The sequence below is a fragment of the Papaver somniferum genome, unplaced genomic scaffold (genome assembly GCF_003573695.1).
Source record: "Papaver somniferum cultivar HN1 unplaced genomic scaffold, ASM357369v1 unplaced-scaffold_137, whole genome shotgun sequence".
In the NCBI taxonomy this organism is placed as follows: domain Eukaryota; kingdom Viridiplantae; phylum Streptophyta; class Magnoliopsida; order Ranunculales; family Papaveraceae; genus Papaver; species Papaver somniferum.
The window spans coordinates 21,745,669-21,768,011 of NW_020622934.1; the positions used below are offsets into that span (position 1 = coordinate 21,745,669).

At 36.0% G+C, this 22,343-nt stretch overlaps 1 long non-coding RNA gene and 1 pseudogene across 3 annotated transcripts; both read right to left on the reverse strand.

The window, feature by feature from the left end:
- Window positions 1–3,939: 3,939 nt before the first annotated feature.
- LOC113334685 lies at window positions 3,940–6,280 on the reverse strand (annotated as a pseudogene).
- Window positions 6,281–7,001: 721 nt separating this feature from the next.
- Window positions 7,002–8,822, reverse strand: LOC113334377. 3 transcript variants are annotated; one of them, XR_003352740.1, is made up of 4 exons: window positions 8,696–8,822; window positions 8,555–8,617; window positions 7,650–7,688; window positions 7,002–7,564 (listed from the first exon to the last, which is right to left on the reverse strand). It is a non-coding gene; the product is annotated as an uncharacterized LOC113334377 (long non-coding RNA). The 3 variants fall into 3 exon arrangements; XR_003352738.1 differs by lacking the exon at window positions 7,650–7,688; XR_003352739.1 differs by having other exon boundaries at window positions 7,002–7,688.
- Between the last annotated feature and the right edge of the window lie 13,521 nt (window positions 8,823–22,343).

Sequence of the window (22,343 nt, forward strand, 5' to 3'; positions counted from 1 at the left end):
CTCAGCAATGGGGTTTAGATCCTCATATTAATCATGATCTGAAAATGTGTGTTTGTTGCTCAAAAGATGATTAAAAGAGTGAAAAGTAATAACACATACTGTTTGCAACAATGTATTGGTGTTGCAAAACAGCTGTTACAATGGAACTGTTACAGAAAAACTATTGCTTTGTCGCTGAATTTAAGACCCTAAAATAAGACTGCCCTGAACAGCTTAATGTTCTTCGGCTGTTAAACAACGACACTTTTCTGCGACTGTCTATTGAGCGTCAATGTTCTTCGCGTTCTTCTTCTTCTTCAGCAGCAGCAGCAGAAACAGAATTTGGTAAAGCTCTGATTTCTCCTCCGGGTGCTTTCCGACAACTTTTCGAGCCAATTTTTTCCAAAAATGTTTATTAACCAAAAATACCTACAAATAAATAAAACACCATAATAAGTACAAAAATGAGCCCTAACAATATATAGAATCGAGGCAAATCGGACACAAAAATGTGTCTATCACCAAGCAATAATGGTAATGGCCTAGTCCGTATAGGTCGTTCCGTCAAAATGCACAAAGGTTGTGCATTATCAAGTACGAGACATTTTATAGTGATGACTACGCATCAATTTACCTATTTGCAAGGCTATGCAGCTATAAATGAGGCTTACGCATCATTTATACTCTTTCAGCTAAGCTATGAAGCTTACTTGGTGCATAGTCCGCATATGCACCTTCAACCAACTACCCTCCCTATATATGTTAACTTACCATTTTTACAACTTAGATTAGGGGAGCGGATTGACATGACTTCTTCACTATTCATGGCCGTTGCCATGAATTTCTGAATAACGTTCAATGATTGTCGGGTTTTGTTCAGTAATGCACAATGATTGTGCACCACTCGTTCTGTCGAATACACAATGATTACGTCACACTCATTCTGGTTATTGCACGATGATTGCGCAATATTGGATCGGCCATCCCTCTCGGCATGATGCACAATGATTGTGCAATATTGGATCTAGCCCAATAAATCTTCATAATTCGCTGCAAGGCTCTAGGTCATTTACCCAACTGGCCTAAAGCATCGTTTGATGCAAGATTTGGCCCTTAGCCAAATGCAAAACATAATGAGCCATTTTGGCGCGATATTGGCTTTAATCCAACCTAGCTCTTACCAAACAATGGAAGATTTGGATGAAGCTTCATCTCCGTCCATCACGCATCTTTGCGCATGCGTCATGCTAAAAACACGGGTGTCACATTATTCACCCCTTAAAAAAATTTCTTCCCCGAAATTCAAAAGAAAAACTATTTTTGACAAACTCTTCGGCTTTGATTCCTGAGAAAAAGCCCCATGCCACATGCTCAGAAATCGTGGGTTTCTTCAGGTTGTCGTGAACATTAATTTATACCTTCTTTACAACCGTCCCATACCGCCTGCCCAGGGATCCAAAAGTGCCCACAATATTACCGAGAACATCGAATTGGCCAGTTTCCAAACGATATCTTATCAAGGTATCCTAAGGGGGGTCCCATACCACCACTCATGAATCATTAAAGTTCACAAGTAAAAAAATTTCATCGAAATGACAAGCAACATCTTAACGCAACACTGTGAGGACCCAACTCTAACGCCAGTGCAGTGGGATGCAAGCCACCATCCCTGACGGATTTCCATTTAACCATCGTAATGGGTTGCTAGCCCAACCTTACAAGGCACATCGTCCCGGACTGGTGATTGGTGATCGATCTCAATGCCAGTGATAGTAGGATACCAGCCAACTATCCCAGACAACACCGTCCCAGAAGGATTTTCTGGCAAACTCACAACGCTTAAACAAGCTCAACTCTATTCGCAAAGTAACTGGATTTGCAGTTATATAACCTTTCCGCGCAAAAGTTGGCCTACTCTCAAACTTTATTTCCTTTTTGAAGGAAAAATATTCGTTGACAAGTCCACTCCGCACAGTCCCTTGAGTTATCTTGAAACTATCTATGATACCAATTCTGACGGATCGGAAAATTACGCCTGGCGCACCTGGGCACGCATGCCATAACTCCCCCGATGCATCATAATGATGCTACAAACCGGGCCTTTACACTAGGAAAATGCACGTTCATTTGCCATGGAAAGCATGCTCGTGGAGCATGATGCAGCCAACTTAGCTTCCACATTGTTCCAACTTACCACATAACAAGGGTATAAATCCTTGCCTCAACGTAGGACTGAATTTCCTATCTAGATGAGTAATTGTCATACTGCCGAGTCTTGTCCAGACATAAGGCATGTCTTGGGCTTACGCATAGGTCACTGCAGGCCTAATACCCACTTCTAGCTTGGGAATTGCTGAAATCATGCACTCGTCTCGCTCGTGCCAAGGGTGCATCAATCAGGCTCATGTCATACTCTCCTTAGTCTTATGCAAGCTCCGTTAACTTGCATATCAATGTAGCTTACTTTCGAGGTCATGCCCAATGTGCTATTAGTACATGCCTAAGTCGAACGCCTTGATAGGAAGTATGAGCATCCAAGGAATAAAATGCAACTCGCCTCATCAAGTCTGGCCACAATTATCTCTTGCATTGCAATACCTATCCAGGTGATATGATAGGATAGTATGCTGCAATCATCTCCCAATTAGATGATATGAGCGACAAAGTGCTAGACGGGCAATGCTACAACTCATTGTGGATGCCTACGTACCCTTCCCTACCCTAAAGGGATCAAGCACAGACCTAGTTCATCCTCGAAGGGACGAAACTTAAGCCAAACTCGTTTGCAAGTCTGTGGCCAAGAAATAAGGGTAATGGCTTGGTCCGTATAGGCCGTTCCGTCAAAATGCATAAAGGTTGCGCATTATCGACTCTGCGACATGGTATAGTGATGCCTAAGCATCAATTGACCTATTTGCAAGACTGCGCAGCTATAAATGAGGCTTACGCATCATTTATACTCTTTCGGCTAAGCTATGAAGCTTATTTGGTGCATAGTAAGCATATGCACCTTCAACCAACTACCCTTCCATATATATGTTAACTTACCATTTTTACAACTTAGAAAAGAGGAGCGGATTTAAATGCCTGTTTCACTATTCATCCTCGTTGCCATGTACTTCTGAATAACCGGCTATGATTCCCAGGTTTTGTTCTGTAATGCACAATGATTGCGCACCACTGGTTTTTTCTAATGCACAATGATTGCACAACACTCGTTTTTGTTATTGTATAATGATTGCGCAATATTGTCTTGGACATCCATCTCTGGACTGATGCGTAACGATTGTGCAATATTTGCTCTAAGCCAATAGCCTTCATAATGCGCTGCAAGGCTCTAGGTCATCTACCCAACTGGCCTAATGCATCATTTGATGCGAGATTTGACATAATGCGCCATTTTGGCACGATATTGGCCTTAAGCCAATCTATCTCTTACCAAGCAACGGAGGTTTTAGATGAAGGTTTATCTCGGGTCATGGCGCATCTTCACGCATGTATCATGCTAAAAACACGGGTATTACATATCATTTCAGCCTAGTGCTAGAAAGTAAAAACTACTTGAAGCATTTGAGAATGTTCTTTACCTGGAAGTAAATGCTCTTGAGATTGACTCAACTGCATTTTACAATAAGAAGCATTCTAAAATCTCTGCAAGACAGCAAACTGATATGGTTGACACCTTGAAGAAGGGCATATATTGTTTCTAGTAAATGCTAGACTGGGTATATATGTTTGTATATAAGATATTCAACGGGGGATGCTAGTAAATCGATTTAGGACTTGTTAACCAATTAATTGTGAAACTGGTTTTGAGATATTGCACTTGTGTTTAAATTTATACGAGGAAGCTCATATACGTTGAATACAAATAAATTTCAGGGTATACTCATGGTGTCTCTCAACTTACAATGGCAGCTTTTCTTTTACTCACATAATGTTCTCAAATAAGATCCAAACTTAATGTGTTTTATTGAAGAAGCCTAGAGTGTAGTTCACAATATTAGAGTCCATCTGGTCTCTTTCCTTTATCAGATTGGCCACTGTAAACTCCAAAGCATCAGAAGCGTCCTTGACAGCATGATAACCTGTCCAATTTACTCTTCTTAATGTGCTCGCACCAGGACCCCAATTTGCAAACTCACCATAGTACAATTTAGGACCCCAATTTGCAAACTCACCATAATACAATGTCCAATCCGAAGTGTGCACCATCCCATGGATGCCATCCTTTGGGATCAATGAAAGATCCAATGTATGACTCCATGACAAAAGTTCTTGAAAACTGTTTCCAAGGACGACCCAAGTACGTCTTGGTTGAACTGATGTTAGCCTTTAATGCTCGAGAAGGCACGATTTTGCAATTTTGGATGGAGATACCTGTCTTATCTCTGCCAGTCACTCTACCTTGTGCTGTAATCATTTTACTTTGGCCAGGAAATGGCAACTTCGGCTTGATCGTGCAACTCTGGAATACAACTGAAGCATCTCCAAATATGAAGTCAACCGTCCCCATAACCAAGCATTCCCTGTAGAACTGAAAACCTCCGTGCACATATAAGGTATCCTGGTACCCATTCATCTTGCATCGAAGAAATATAGCTTTATCTCCACTGACTCGTAGTGCAACTGCCTGATCCTTTGCTGGACCGGCCGTGTTCACGAAGCCAATATCTTGCGCGATGAACCCTTTGGATTTAACAACTGCAATAGAAAGACAAGTATCATTTCAAGTGGGAGGAAATGTTGGCACAGGGAAGAAGAAGACAGTAGTGCAAAATCACTTACTAACTGTGCCTGAATTAAAGGTATCACTTCCATCAACTTTGTTCAAGTTCCCAGTTATGATGCTGGAGTGCATTCCGTCGCCAACCAGCATCAAGTTCATCTTGGGTGCTTCGATGACAACCTGCCCTTTATAAGACCCTCTTTTTATATAAATTATATAGCGTGTATCACTGTTGCTTGGGGACGATGCAACTGCTTCTTGAACAGTTGTATAATTCCCTTACCCGTCCTTAGCAACTACTACATGTGGCACAACAATATTTGAAGTAGTTAAGAAGTCCAAGTTGCTCATCCATGAAGGGGTCCCCTTCAATATACCAGTGTCCTCATACCGATGCTCATAACCTGAAAAATAGAACACCAATAAATGTGTGTCATGTCCAAACTTCTGGAGATTATATTTCTTAAATTCTGCAGATAGGACACAGCATGATCAAAAACAGTCCTTTCTTCTATTGCAAACTTCTTCATGGGCACTACACTTCAGCAAATCACAAGAATTCAAAGTTCTTTTTGGTGTGGGCATGCATGGTACAGAAACAAGGAAACTCCACTTTGTCAAGTATTCCAGAAGATGGAAAAATGAGCCATAACCAAACTTCACTTTGAGAATTCTGGATTCATAAATAAGCCTACTGGAATCCAAACCAACTATTCCAGGAAATGGATATGTTCTTTTTATCCTGCCAATGAAGTAGAGGCAATTGTCTGACAATTCTTACTGGTAAGTTTACAACTAAATCGCACTATAAACAATTGTCTGACAGTATTCCGTCTTGGATCTCCTTCTATTGCAGAGTTCTCATGGAAACAATTCTGAGCAAGAGGCAAAATTTTACCTAAGATTCAAATATTTTGTGGAAAATTAATCCATAATGTTGTTGCGGTTAATCAGAAAACTAATGCAAGATTCAATTCTCAAAGTTGTTTTTTATGCACTTTTCTGCAAGGCTAAAGAAGAATTGACCCAAAGCAATTTAAGTAACTCATAGACGTATAAATCGACAATCGGTAACGATTCGAGATTCAAAGCGAATCATCTGGCGATTTAAAAACCTTCATCTTGAGTAGTTTGATAAAGAATGGGGTACAAGGCAAGGATGATGTTAAATAAACTCAACTTTGGCTGGAAATTCAAATTAACAATATGGTGTTCAATGATGCCAGGTTCTCTGAAGAAAGCTGTTTCATACATGACTTCAAAAGAAATTGATGCAAAGAAAAGTCACATATCGGTTGAAATGTCAAAAATGACCTGCTACTAAATACCATAAAAGGTTATAATGAAAATGCTACAAGGGTGTGTCTGTAAAGCTCAGTGACAGGATGGTCTCGCTTCTTCTTTTGTTCAGATTTTGTTAAAATCACACTTGCTTACTGATCCACAATATGTTTAACAAGAAGAAGAAGAAGAAACAGTACCTGAAACTACTGTAATGTGGGAAGGAGAAAATGATGCCAAATGAAGCAAAATCAACCCAAAAACACTCCATGCCACCACTGCTAAACCCATTCGGTAATGCACTCTGCTCTAACTTGTATTTTCTGAAGCAAAGATTTGATTTTTCTAGTCTCTGGTTTTCTTAGTTCATCTTTTCTTCTTTACTGCTCATCTTATATAATGGAAAGCACCTAACCCTGATCTCTAATTGTCACAATCAGAATTGTAATGCAGAAAAAGAAATGATCAGAACCAATTCTTGAATTCTTACTTAAAAGAGAACTCAAATGGCCAAGTCATATCTCTAGCTAACTATCCCAGTCATAAACCATATTTGTTGTACTCAGAAGAGAAATGATGATCAAAACCAAGCATCACTATTCTTGAATTCTTACTGAAAAGAGCCCTTAAGGGACCAAGTCCCCCTATTTCTAATTGTCCCGATCATTTGTAGTCTAGAAGAGAAATGATCAGTTTACTGAAAAAAACATAGCTTGCTTCCTTTGCTTTTAATTATCATAAATACAGAGCCATCATCAGATTCCTGCACTTCATTATAAATCAAAAGGTCCAAGAAACTACATTACAAAACCTACCACAATAAGGCAAAAACTGATTAAAAGGTGCATCCCATGGTGATACGAAGAAAATGTGCCAATGTTATTTTTGGATACATTTGTGTTTGTATAACCTATGATGTTCCTTAAAGTTTTCCACAAAATGGAAGCCAGTTGTGGCGAAGTTTCTTCAGTTGAGGTGATGAGTTACACAGCATTATAATCAAAATATTCGGTGCAAATAACTTGGTTTAGTTATCAAATAAACCCCATTCAAGTTGAGGTGATGAGTTTACACAGCAAGGTGGTTCATAAGACCACCGAATATTTACATTGTTAGAGACTGCATTTTGACACCAGTCTTGTGCAATTGAAATTACAGACACAACAATAGAGTAAAAATGCCGGTTCAAATAGCTACTTTGCAACCCACATTTTGATCATGCCCTGCAACATCATTCATGACACCTTTGAACCACTCAAATGAGGCTTGTTCTCTTGTAACTCAGTAGAAATATGCCCTCCCTGGACCCTTTCCTTTTCCATTTGATGTTGAACCTTCCTACATTGATTTCAAACCGTTGTAATGTATGCCACCAAAAAGCTAGATAAGAAAATTATGTCACCTCAGTTATTGGTATCCACTGCAGCATTCGTTTTAATATTGTTCAAAAAATCCTTCAGAATGCTGATAAATGGAGTTGCACCAATTTCCAGGCCAATGAGCAAGAAAATATCACAATTCTTGTAATTCTGTGCCAGAGCTCCGTGATGTCTGTCAATTTGAAGCTTGGTTAAACTGTCAATAACAAGTTAAAGTTATTGGATACATGTTAGATGAACAAATGGATGAAAACTTCCCATGAAATTCAGATTTTATTCACCAATTGTTTGGTTGAGTGAAGGAAGCACCACAAACCTACCTGCATATGGGAAGGACTTTGTAATAAGATTATTATTATCAACAGAATCTACAGATTCAAAGGAGATGAAACAAAATCCACAAGGCCTCTAAATACTTGATCATGCATAATTACTGCATTCGGTTACAAAACCATACTTCAAAATGCGAATTTCAATGCCATACTATAAAGCATTCTTGGCCATGATGGGAGGCTATCCTCCTACAAATATCAACATTGTTAATATGATCATTGCAGCTATCAATCGTACAGTAAAAACTCCATATATTAATAGATTTGGGACTTCACAAAATTATCAATATGTGGAGTTTATTAATATAGGGAGGTATATCAAAAAAATATTGCTCGACAAGAAACTTTAAACATGCTTGACAAATTGGAAATATTTTAGCTTCAATAAGAAGGTGCACATAGTAACGAGGTCTTAAGCATATGTAAATCAAAAGATGTGATAACAATTTAAAAAATTACATCATTTTTCCAAACAAATATAGACACATATTTTTCTTTATCTTAAATTTTGGTGTAATAAGATCTATAATTTTCCGATTATGTCTATTATATTAATATATAGAGGTAAATTCCTTATCGTGGGACTAGAAAAATCTATTAATATTAAAATGTGGAGTTTATCACTATTTATAACTGGCCCAAGCTGGAACCATAATTTTTTATTAATATATAGAGTTTATTAATATATGGAGTTTTTACTGTAATAAAGAAATTCCCCATTCCAAACTCAGAAAAAATCTTTACATTTCCTAAAATTTTCATACCTTTTCAACAAAATTCTGATAAAAATCTACAAAAGAGAAGAAAAAAAGAAAAAAAAAAAGGAAAGAATATCAAATGAAGATAACACAGACCTCATGCAATCTGACAACATTAGGATGCCTCAAAATCTTTAGAGTCCCAATTTCTCTCTTTATCTGAAACAAACAAGCAAATCCCATTAACAAGACAAAATCAACAAAAGCTAAACCAATTTTGTTAAATTATTTGCTTACTTGATTGGTGATGTTGAGCCTCACCAATCAACGTTGGTGAAAACCTCAACATAGATTACCATATATTTATCAGGAGGATGAAGACGAAGTAAGGAAAAGAAAGAATTCTGAAAAAGGGGTGTTTTGGGGCTCTCTTAGTGACAAAAAAAAAAGGTCATTAAATTGTAATTCTGGAAACCTATTGTCCAACTAATTTTGGTAATGGCTAATATTGATTAGTGTTAACATAAATGATTAAATGTATTAATTAAAGATTAAGTATTCGACTAATAAATATAAAGTATAATGTTATCTAGTTGGAAGCCTAACAAGCTAAACTCCAACAACGTTCTACTACATTAATTGGGTAGGTTTTCGTGTTAGCCTACCATCGAGACATATCTTCACTATAGTCAGAAAAACCTCCTACTTAACTCCTATTATATTTTTGTAGAGTCTAATCCATTGGAATACATTAAAGATCGGGGTGTGTTTTTTGCAGTTATGGCTAGGAAGAAATTATATCTCAGCTCTTTTCGTCTGGGAAATTAAGAACTCCTAGCCGAAAGTACTAGTCATGGCTCGGAAATCTTATCCGAAACCCCACATATATTTTTTTTCTGTTTTTTTGTGAGTATCATAATCACTTACGACTAGGAAATCCTAACCGTGAACGACATCCTATGACTAGGAATTTTAATTTTCCCAGTCGTATTCCTGCGCTAAGGTTAAAAAATCCTAACTGAAACCCTATCTTTGTTTTTCTTTTTCTTTTTCTTTTTTATTATCAGAATCGCTTACAGCTAGGAAATCCTAACCCTAAATAACATTTTACGGCTGTAAATTTTAATTTTCCCAACCGTAAACCTAATTACGGTTAGGAAATTCTATTTTCTAAGATGTAAAGTATGATTTACGGTTGGGATATTAAGAACTCCCAACCGTAAACAGTTTCAGAAATTTGTTTTTTTAACTCTGACTTAATCGGATCGAATTTTTTAGGAAATCAAAAGCAAAAATAAATGGTGGGTTTTCTTAGTTTTTTCTTTCTATAATCGTCATCTTCATCGTGATGCAATGGAGAAGAAAAATAGAGGAAGATGAATAATAATAAATTTAAGTTTTTTTTATAATCATCATCTTCATCATGATTTATGAATAAAAAGAGGAACATAATATATTTAGTTTTTTTTATGATCGTCATCTTCATCACGGTGAGATTATGATCATCATGTTCATCATGCTATATGATTAAGAAAAGGAGAAGGAGGAGAAGATATTGATTTAGCTTCTTCTTTTTTTTCAGTGAATAGTTAGATTTTTTATTTATTTAAGGGTAAGTGTATTTTTGAATTTTTATATAAATTAGGTCCCCACATCCACTTTTTGGATAGTGGAATCCATTGAAGCCCCAGTAATAGGATTCAAAAGAAAACAGGAGTGTTCGTGGTAGATAGAGAAGATGAGTTGGTCCCTTTTTTTCTTTCAGTTATTTTAGGGTTTAAGCAAAACTTCTTTTGGATATATCTTATCCATATAATCACGTGTGGGAACATGATACATATTGGAAAATGTAATTTTAAGGTCTGCAAAATAGTTTCATTTTTTTGCTAGGACCATATTTTTATATATGTTTCTTTTTCATTGATTATATGTTTGGAAAAATATACTTAAATATTTTTATGTATACATCTGTGTCCCTGTATTATGGGTTTTCAGAACTGTCATACTAGATACACGGATGCATGTTCGTATGGGGCACACGTGGTGGTATTGGTGGAAGACATTGTTGAGGTCATGGGTGTCTTTCTTATCAAGAATCTAGAGAGAAAAATGACCACCAGACTCAATATCTTTGGTGAATTTGAATTTTTGGAAACTACCCTATCCCGGGGGTTCTCCAAAGTTCGGTTTTCCCGAGTGGCATTCCCTTATGATACTGTTGATGCTTATCTATTTTGCCTTTTATCAATATGAAAATATCTCTGCTTGATGAGTTAAACAGAGAACATAACAGAGGAGATCTCCAACTTTTTCTATGTGATGAGTTGAGATGAGATGATGATTCAATTGAAGAAGAAAATCACAAATGTACGAACTAAATTTATTTTGTTTGGTTGTTGTTAGAGCATTGCTCGGTCGAACTCACAAGTGTTGTTATCTCAAGCTTGTTTTCAAATTTAGTTGATCAAACCTATATTTTGATTTCTAGTTTGTATTTCTTCAAGTATCGGACTAGGATAAAAGTGTGTAGCTGAGTACCAGACATCGTTGTGATCTACCATTTGAAGGCAAAGATAAACAGAAGATTTTGGAGAACTTCATCAACAAAACTTAAGTGAAGACTGAACCACCTATTACTCAAGTTTTCACTTTTCTATCTATGAGACAATGTCGCATGACTAAATTAGACATTACATGCATAATAGAAATTTCGAGTCAAGTTTATCTTGTTAATCGTTCTTGAAATATGCTAAGCTTAAGAACATTTGTTCATACTTGATGAATTTAGTTAAGAACAATTTATTGTTTATGACCTAAATTATGATTCAAGATTGAATCATTTGAAAATACCCTGGAACAGTGATATGTTTCATTGATGTTATTCGGGAATGTTTCAAATCGATTATTAGAGAGATATAGAACTATTGTTAATCTGGATACAGGTTAGTATGCATACCAGTTCACATACTGGGACAACTCCTATAAGTCCAGAGTTGCATTACATGTACCCAGTACACGTACCGACATAGCTACATTTCGGCAGCGACTTTTTGGTACGCATACCAGGAATCCATACTATAAAAAGTATGTTGACTCGTGAACCAGGAACGTACGCATACCTAGTATGCAAACCGGAAAATATTTGTTTACTTAAACCGGAAAAGTATGCATACCTAGTATGCAAACCGGAAAATATCTTTGGATTCTTGAACTTGTTTTATCATAAGGGTATACCTACCCGGTACCATGACAAAAATACTCATGAATAGGTATACAGTACACGTACCAGGTATACGTACTTACCCTGTCGAATATTTTCATATGCATCAGGATTATTTCTATGAGATAATCAGCATTTAAACTAATCTCTGAAAACATTATCTAGATATGTTTAATCACATTTGCGAATCACGACTAAAGTATTAAAGTGTTATATGAAAATGGTTAAGCTTATCACTCGACTGGATAGTTTCGTCTAACCTTTCATGAACAAGTCTTTGTACACGATTTTGTTATGGTTTATCCTAACCAGCGTGTATATTCTGTTATGCTAATCTCAAGTCAAGTTTTTCATCTAGCGGTGATTATTGATTGCTTGATTCCAATGCTCCCTTACCTTAAATCTAAAGCAACCTTGATCTTGTAAGTCTATATAAAGAGAACCTCAAGCAACTGGGATCTTTCAATCCCAAACACTATACTTGGGTGTCTTAGTTTTAAACTAGAGTCGTCATCTCCTTTAAATCTTTATGTTGATTGCTCGTGTATCATGATCTTGTTTTGATTGTTGATCCTTTAGCTCCAAGAAATAAGATAGATAGAAATCACAAAGTTTCTTCGTCTCGGACGTTGTGAATCCATAAGTATCTAATTGTGAGGTGAATAATAATTTAGGTTGCTCTTCGGAAGTCATAAGACCGGATTTTGAGGTTTTCTAGACTTTGTCTATTGCAATTGAATTCCCTCGTCTTGATCTTTTATCAGAAAGAAAATCACATATAGGCTTATTTATGGGAGGCAGGATTGTTTACAGTCTTCAATTTAGTTAAAGCAACTCTTAGGATGTAAAGGACGTCAGCTAAGGAATCAATTGCGCGGAGTCTTGCGGGATTCAAGAGGCGTAAGGAGCGTGACTGTTAATGAATCGCTGTGAAGGTAGGTCTCAACTACATTCCAGTCCGAAGTATTGAGTGGGCTAGTGTCTGCAGCGGCTTAATACAGTTTGGTGTTCAAATCTAGACTAGTCCCGGGGGTTTTCTGCGTTTGCGGTTTCCTCGTTAAAATTTTTTTGGTGTCTGTGTTATTTATTTTTCGGCATTATATTGTTTACCTTTGTAATTGAAATATCACAGGTTGTACGTGTTAGAGCATTGCTCGGTCTAACTTGCAAGCGTTGGTATCTCAAGCTTGTTTGTCAAGGTTAGTTGATTAAAACTATAGTCTTGATTTTTAGTCTATCTATAGGAGTTTCGGACTCGGATAGATTATATAGTTGATCTTTAGACTTCACAACACTTACAACTGAAGACGAAGATCTACTGAAGAACTCGGAGGAACTTCATCAACGAAAGGTATGTGGAGACTAAGACTTATCTACCCTCAGCAGTCTATTTTATTCTTACTTATCTCCTATTGAGACAGAAGTCGTATACGTGTCTTTCGTATCATACACATTTGACATTTCGAGCCGAGTATAACTCGCTTAACTATTTATCGATATACGTGTTGGTAGTTTTCTTTCTTAGCTACGTGCATCATTATTCTTGACTTTATATCAAAAGATTATCATGTGGAAATTTCCTTGAAACATCTTACATGATTTGTGTGAGAAAGTCATTTGATGTCGACTTAGAAAGTTTTGTATTGTTCATTCGATCACTTGAAAAAAATTTATTAGCTAATGGTGTGTGTGAGACATCCATTGTCGTCTTCTAAGAATGTTTCAATGATTCAAATGGGAGTTAAAAGCTAAAACCCATGTCTGGACACATTATGGTTTGTGTACTTAGTGTACGAATTGGTTTGACGGAATTCAGGTCCGGAAGTTTGCATACTTCGCAAACTTATTCAACTGTTTAAGTAAGGGTACTTAAGTTTGCATACCCATTCTCAAACTGATTTAACTGTTGAAGTATGGGAACCAAGTTTGCGTACCCGTTCGCAAACGGTTTCAAGTTTCAACTGAGTTAGGTCCGGAGCTAAATTTCGCGTACCCGTTTACAAACTGTTAGCTTGTGACCAATGTCCGGAACTTAAGTTTGCATACCCGTTCAAAAACTTAAGTGGTTCAAGTTTTTAAATCGGTAAAGTATGATTTCATACTCATGAAAAAATATATTTATATAATAAGGAATGCAATCTTTGCAAACCATAGCTTAAATGTTCATGAATTGATTCTTCCGAATCAATCTGATTTTGCTTCGTTACGTTCATGTATTTTACTATAAGATAATGAACAATTGAACAACTCTATGAAGAATAAAATTAGATCCTTTGATTATATGTGATCATCATAATTGATCTAGATGTGTTAGATGAATGTGAATTAGACAAAAGTGTTCATATGGCTAACTTTGGTTGACCATATATTGTTGAACCAACCAAGTATACACGTTTAGATATGGTTACCCATATCTAAATGAAGTATATTTCAGTTGTGTGTGACAAGCTAAGTCCATCTAACGTGGAAATATATTGCTTTGGTTTCAAGCAAAACTTAGCTTGCATCTTCAATCAGGATTTCATCTAACGGTGAATAATGAATGCTTTGTTTTTAAGCTAACTAAACAAACCCTTATTTGAAAGCTATATAAAGGAAAACTTTAGCAACTAGGAAACCTAATCCCCACACCTCATGTGTGATACTAGTTGCATATTAGAGTCGGTTCTCCATTAACCTAGGTTTTTCCAAAACCGTGTAGGTTAACGACTTGAAGACTTCATTGGGATTCTGAAGCCAGATCCAACTATTTTCTTTATAATTGCGTATTACGATCTTACTTGTTCTATCGTATTAAGTAATATCTTCTCTAAGATTGACTCAAGATTTATCTCCGATATGTAAGATATAAAAAGTAATCACAAAGCTCTTTGTCCCATTCTTTGTGATTTCACAATAACTTGTTATGCTACCAAATAGTTAAGCTATTGTGAGGTGGTTGATATTTCTATGTTGTTCTTCGGGAATATAAGACCGGATTATCAATTGGTTCATGTGCACCTTGATTTATCATAAAACGGAACAAAACTTCATAGGTGTTTCTGTGGGAGATAGATTTATCTATCAGAATAGACATTTATGTGGAAGACAAATTTGTTTATAAGTCTTCGACTTTGGGTCTTAGCAACTCTTAGTTGTGGGTGAGATCAACTAAGGGAATCAAATGCATAGAGTCTCGCTGGGATTCAGAGGCGTAAGGAACGCGACTGTACCTTGATTAGTGTGAGATTGGTTAGGGCTCAACTACATTCCAGTCCGAAGTTAATCTTGTAGTAGGCCAGTATATGTACAGTGTGGTGTTCAATCTGGACTAGGTCCGTGGGTTTTTCTGCATTTTCGGTTTCCTCGTTAACAAAATTTCTGGTGTCTGTGTTATTTCTTTTCAGCATTATATTTGTTTATATAATTGCATACCAAAGGTTGTGCAAAGTTCAATCAATTGGTAAATCCAACCTTTGGTTGTTGATTGAAATTGATTGACACTTGAACATTGGTCTTTGGTACCGTTCAAGTTATTTCTCATATTGATCCGGCTCACAGATTTCTATCTGTTCGATTGCAGATTGATTTGAGAAATTAAGATATAACTCTTGGATACTTTTTTGTGATTGAGTTGATTGTCTAGTTGATTCTCTTGGAACTTTATTGGAATTGTCCATATATATTACCGAACGAAATATTGGGTGTGGTTGTTAGACCCCCGCTTTTTCAATTGGTATCATAGCAGGCAAACACGTTTAAGACCTCATAAGTCTGTGTTTGTAGCAATCTGACTTTATGGACAGAAGTTTTATCTCTATAAACGTACCGCAAGTATGCGATGGATCGAATTACTTATGGTGGAAAATTTTTATGCGTGTCTTTCTCCAAGCACGTGATTTTCAATCATGGGTTTATGTTTTTAATAGATATAATCCTCATATGGTTACAGTAGACGGAGTAACTGTTGCAAAGGATATTGGTAGATATGAGCCTAATGATATTCTCACTGCAAAGAAAAATTATGAGGGATTAAATGTTATCATACATACCATTACCCCAGATCTTCAGCACCATGTGATTACGTATACTCGGTCTAAAGATGCTTGGGATATCTTAGAAACCGTATTTAATGAAAAGGAAGATATGCTTCAAAACCTAAAATTCTATTGCGAAAACCTTCATATGGCTGATGGAGATTCGTTTGATGAGTTTAATCACAAAGTGTCCGAAATTGTTAATGCATCTTTTGCATTGGGTAAGACTATTCCTGAAAAAGACATTGTGATGAAAATTCTCAGATCGTTTCCATCTAGATACGATTCTAAGAAGCATGCCATCGTTGAAGGATTCAACCTTAATATACACTTTCCAGGAATATACTTGTTGGAAAGATAAAGATCTTTGATCATGAGCTCGCATCCAAAACTGGAAAGGATATTGCTTTTGAAGCACAAAAGAACACCAAATTACTTGATAAAAGTAAAAGTGTTGGCAACTCGGTGGATTATCCGATTGAGACTGACTCTTCATATGAAGATCATGATAACTCGGTTTCTCTGATCACTAGACAGTTTAGAGATCTTCTGTTAAAGAAGAGTAAACGTTTCACCAGAGATAAGCCTAGGTTACCAATTAAGCCTCACGACCGTGTTTCTCCTAAAAACAAAAATATTGTTGAATCTGATGATGAGGATATGCCGCAGTGCTTCAAGTATAAAGGCTTTGGTCATTTTGATAATGAATTCCCAAATCGTAGAAAATATAATGGAAACAAAGGTCTTATTGTAACTCTTGATGAAATGTTTGATCATTATGATTCAAATGAAAACGAAAAATCAAGTGTAGCACTCTTTTGTGAAAATATCAATTTTGATGACTGTAGCAATACTCATATCAATCTTGATGTTCTTTCTGGAAAATCTTCCTCTATAGCTTTGGAGGATGAAATGGATTTTACCTTGTCTAACAAAAACTGTTTCTCACAGGTTTCAAGTACTTCGTTATTCCTAGCAGCATGTTCATCCACGATACGTGAACCGTTCTCCACTTTGACATGTTCTTTTTATATTTTAAATGGTCATGAACTCTCTAAGTGTTATAAGTACAAGCATAAAGTAAGATATGTCAACAAACTGCAACGGAGAGCAAATCATCTAGCAAACAAGCTCAAAGTTGTTCTAATGAAAAATCCCTCCGAGGTAAGTAAATTTAACTCATCTCCAAAGAAGTTAATTTCTACAGAAAAAGTTAGACCTTTGCAGAAAAGAACTAGGTCTAAGCAATCTATGAAACAGGGAAAGGAGATTTCAATTCAGAAATCACCTGGTGGACAAATTATCGTTCACCCCAACACAGTCTAAGTGTGTTGTTGGTACACGTTGTCTTTCTGCCCGGACTCAAAGAGACAAGTGTGGTTAATCGGGATTTAGAAAAGGATTTTCTTTTTGAGTTTATTTTTTTTATATCTGTTTTTTTGATAATCTTTTCATATCTACAAATGGTATTGAAAAGTTTTACCTTGTGTGTTTATTAGAAGAGGGTTAAATTCAACAGATCTACCTTTTCTAGGGTTGTAATTTAGTCGTACGTGAATCCTATTCTCTATAGGTTCTGTAACCCTATATTCTCTTTTTTCTTCTCTCAAAACTCTTTTTCTCAAAAGACTGCTTGTTGAGATATTTTGAGTATTCTCTCAATTCCATAGTGACTCCAAGAATCATGTCTTCTGATGGAAAAGATGTCAATATGATTGTTAAGCCATAAATCATGAAGGAAAAAGGTATATATCATCCCACTACAACTTTAAAGAGAAAAATGAAGGATATTAAGAAACCGAGGGCTAATCCCTCAAATCTTCAGATTTTTCTGGTGTTCTTGAAGAGTTGAAAGAAACAAGGATGGAGATACAGCAAATAAAGGCTATTGTATTAAGAACTCTTGGAATTCAGAAGGCCCTGGTTCGCCAACAGTCGAGAAGGTATGTTAGGATTGACTCCTTTCTTCATGAACCCTACGTACCAATGTCTGTTGACGAAAAGAAGTTCAGGAACGATAAAGCATTTTTCAACGATATTTTAAGCATAAGAAACTTCTTATTCTTGTGTTTTTAAGAAAGATAACTAGGGTTTGGAATAGAATTATTATGATTACACATAGCTATTGTCAACGTTTTTCATCTTGCAATGTTTTTAGATTTATTTATTTAAATTCTTAGTTATTTGGAAGATGATTTTGTAGTATTAATCTTTATTGGTTTTATATATTGCATAAAATAATTTTGTATGGGATATGTGGTTTACGTCCATGAACTGTGATTATTCCATATATGCTCAAAAGTTAAGTCTATTATGTCATTATGCAAATATTGATGGAAAATATAATGAACTTTTGAATTATATGTCAAAGATTAAGTCTATGGTATCATTATGCAAATATTGATAAAAAAATAGAATGAATCTTTGAATATTCCACGGTATTGATCTTTCCATGATCCACCTTATGTGAAAGTACTGTATGGCTCCGTAAGTATTCTTATGTTGAGCATTTCCGATTAAATTAATCATTAAGGTTCCTTTGTGGTTAATTTAATTCAGTTTTCTGGATACAAATTCATGTTTCATGTGATTTGTTAATGTCCAAAGAAATCTTTCTTTTCTTGTGAAAGTAAGGTCGCTCTTGTTGTTCCTTTTGTGAATTACATTTCATGGGGGAGAGTTCTTAATTGAACTTGTGCTTAATTGTCAAATCTTTGTGGGGAGTGCGGCTTGGGAATGTGTAGGAGTTTTCTTATATCCTTAAGGAGAACCTCAGGCAACTGGGATCTTTGAATCCTTAACATTATTCTTGTGTGTCCTAGTTTTAAACTAGATTCGTCCTCTCCTTTAAACTTTTTAGGTTTAGCGACTAAAAAGACTTCACATAGGGATTCGTGAAGCCGGGTCCAACTACCTTTATCTTGATAGCTCATGTATCTCGATCTTGTTTTGATTTTTGAGTGTTTAGATCCAACAAACAAGATAGATAGAAATCACAAAGATTCTTCGTCTCAGACTTTGTGATTCCACAAGTATCTACATGTGAGGTCAATAACAATCTAGGCTGCTTTTCGGGAGTCATAAGACCGGATTTTGAGGTTTGATAGACTTTGTCTATTGCAATCAATTTCCTACTCACCTTGATCTTTGATCAGAACGGAAATCACATATAGGCTTATCTATAGGGGAAGGTTGGTTTATAGTTTTCAATTGAGTTCAAGTAACTCTTAGGTTGTAAAGGACGTCAGCTAAGGGAATCAATTGTGCGGAGTCTTGCGGGATTCAAGAGGCGTAAGGAGAGCGAATGCAACTGAATATCGGTGACAGTAGATTCGGTCTCAACTGCATTCCAGTCCTAAGTATTGAGTGTGCTAGTGTCTGTAGTGGCTTAATACAGTTTGGTATTCAAATCTTGACTAGGTCCCAGGGTTTTTCTGCGTTTTCAGTTTCCTCGTTAACAAAATTTCTGGTGTCTGTGTTGTTTCTTTTTCGACATTATATTATTTATATTTATAATTGAAATATAACTGGTTGTACGTAAATCAATTCAAGTAGATAAGTTCGTTGCAATTTTTTGATACGACTTGATTGATCTTGGATATTGATCTTTGGAATCGTCTAATTACTCTCGCGAAATAATTAGGTTCACTGACTTGTCTCTGTTTACATACAGATTATGAGAGAATGAGATATAAGCTCTTCATATAAAACCTGATTGAGATTCATTAAGTTGTAACCCTCGGAATTGTATTTGATTTTAGTCCATAAAAGTTTCCTAAGAAAAAGTTAGTGGTATATTTTGGTACCCCCACATTTTCAACTGGTATCAGAGCAAGCAAACACGCGAAAGACATAATAACTCTGCATTTGAAGCAATCTGACTATATGGATAGGAGTGGAATCTCGATAAACGCACCTCCGCACAAATTACTTATAGTGGAAAATTATTATGTGTTCCTTTCTACAAGCCCGTGATTTTCAGACATGGAAACTTGTGGTTACAGGATACAATCCTCCGACAGTTGTTATGGACCATGTGACTTCGTGCACTAAGTCTAATGATGCTTGGTATCTTAGAAGCCGTATTCGAATGAGATACCTCAGAAAAGGAATATAGTCTTCAAAACCTAAATTCTGACTGGGAAAATCTTAGCATGTCTGATAGAGATTTGTTTGATGATTTTTATCGCAAAGTGTCTGAAATTATTAATGCTTTATGCATTAAGGAAGACCATTCCTGAAAAGGACATTGTGATGAAAATTCTACGATCTTCACCAGAAATATTCGAGTCTAAGAAACATGTCATTATGGAAGGAAATAACCTTTCAACATTTTATGATCTTTACATTGTGAAGGAAATCTGGATACGCATACCAGTTCACATATCGGGACAACTGTTATAAGTACAGAGCCGTATTACATGTACCCAGTACACGTACCGGCGTGGCTATAGTTCGGTATCGACTTCTTAGTACGCATACCTGGAATCCATACCATAAAAATTTTGTTGACTCGTGAACCAGGAAGGCACGCATACCTAGTATACAAACCAGAAAAGATTTGTTGGTTTCTAAACCGGAAAAGTACGCATACCTAGTGTGCAAACCAGAAACTATCTATGGATTTTTGAACCGTTTTTATATTAAGGGTGAACATACCATGTACCATGATTAAAAAATACTCACGAATAGGTATACAGTACACGTACTTATCTTGTCGAATATTTTCAGATGCATCATGATTATTTCTACGAGATAATCGGTATTTGAACAACTCTCTGAAAACACTATCTAGACATATTTGATCACATTTGTGACTCAAGATTGAAGTTTTAAACTGTTATATGAAAACGGATAAGCTTATTGTTGGACTGGATAGTTTCGGCTAACCTTTCATGAACAAGTCTTTATACACGGTTAGCTTATGGTTCTTCCTAACCACAATATATATTCTGTTATGTTAATCTCAAGTCAAGTTTTTCATCTAACGGTGATTATTAATTGCTTGATTCCAAAGCTACTTTAGCTTAAATTTAAAGCAACCTTGATCTTGAAAGTATGTATAAGGAGAACCTCAGGCAACTGGGATCTTTGAATCCCTAACATTATTCTTGTGTTTCCTATTATTAAACATGAGTCTTCCTCTCCTTTAACCTTCATAGGGTAGCGACTGAAAAAACTACACATATTGATTCGTGAAGCCGGGTCCAACTATCTTTATCTTGATAACTCGTGTATCCTGATCTTGTTTTGATTGTTGAGCCTCTATCTACAACAAACAAGATAGATAGAAATCATAAAGTTTCTTCGTCTCGAACTTTGTGATTCCACAAGTATCTACTTGTGAGGTGAATAATAATCTAGGATGCTCTTCAGGAGTCATAAGACCGGATTTTGAGGTTTGCTAGACTTTGTCTATTGTAATCGATTTCCTACCTCACCTTGATCTTTAATCGGAACGGAAATCACATATAGGCTTATCTGTGGGGGAAGGTTGGTTTATAATTTTCAATTGAGTTGAATCAACTCTTAGGTTGTAAAGGACGTTAGCTAAAGTAATCAATTGCGCGGAGTCTTGGGTATTAAATAGGCGCAAGGATCGCGACTCTAACTGAATCGTTGTGATGGTATATTCGATCTCAACTACATTCCATTCCAAAGTATTGATAGTAGGATAGTGTCTGTAGCGGTTTAATACAGTTTCGTGTTCAAATGTGGACTAGGTCCCATAGTTTTTTTGCGTTTGCGGTTTCCTTGTAAACAAAATTTCTGGTGTCTGTGTTATTTCTTTTTAGGTATTATATTGTTTATATTTAAAATTGAAATATCACAGGTTGTATGTAAATTGATTCAAGTAGATAAGTCCATCCCAATTTTTGGATACGACTTGATTGGTCTTGGATATTGATCTTTGGAATCGTCCAATTACTCACACTAAATAATTAGGTTCACTGGCTTGTATCTGTTTACATACTGATTGTCAGAGAAAGAGATATATGATCTCCATATAATTCCTGAGTGAGATCCATTAATGTGTAAATCTCGGAATTGTATTTGATTTTAGTCCATACAGGTTTCCTAAGAAAAATTAATGGTATATTTTGGTATCCCCTCATTTTCAACTTGTATTAGAGCAAGCAAACACGCGAAAGACTTAATAAGTCTTCATTTGAAGCAATCTAACTATATGGACATATAAGTGCAGTCTCGATAAACGTATTTCCGGCCTTTGATGGCACAAATTACTTATGGTGGGAAATTGTTATGTGTTTATCTCTACATGCCCGTGATTTTCAGACATGGAAACTTGTGGTTATAGGATACAATCCTCTTAAAGTTGTTAAAGACAGAAACACTGTTGGGAAAGATTTAACTGAATATAGTGAACCCGAGATAAGTGATGCAAAGCATAATTATGATGGATTAAATGTTATTGTTCATGCCATAAACCAAGATCTTCAGCACCATGTAACTTCGTGCACTAAGTCTAAAAATGCTTGGGATATATTAGAAACCATATTCGAAGGAGATACCTCAGAAAAGGAAATTAGGCTTAAAAACCTAAATTCTGACTGGGGAAATCCTAGTATGTCTGATAAAGATTCATTTGATGAATTTAATCGCAAAGTGTCTATAATTGTTAATGTTTTATGCATTTGCGAAGACCATTCCTAAAAAAGGAAATTGTAATGAAAATTCTCCGATCTAT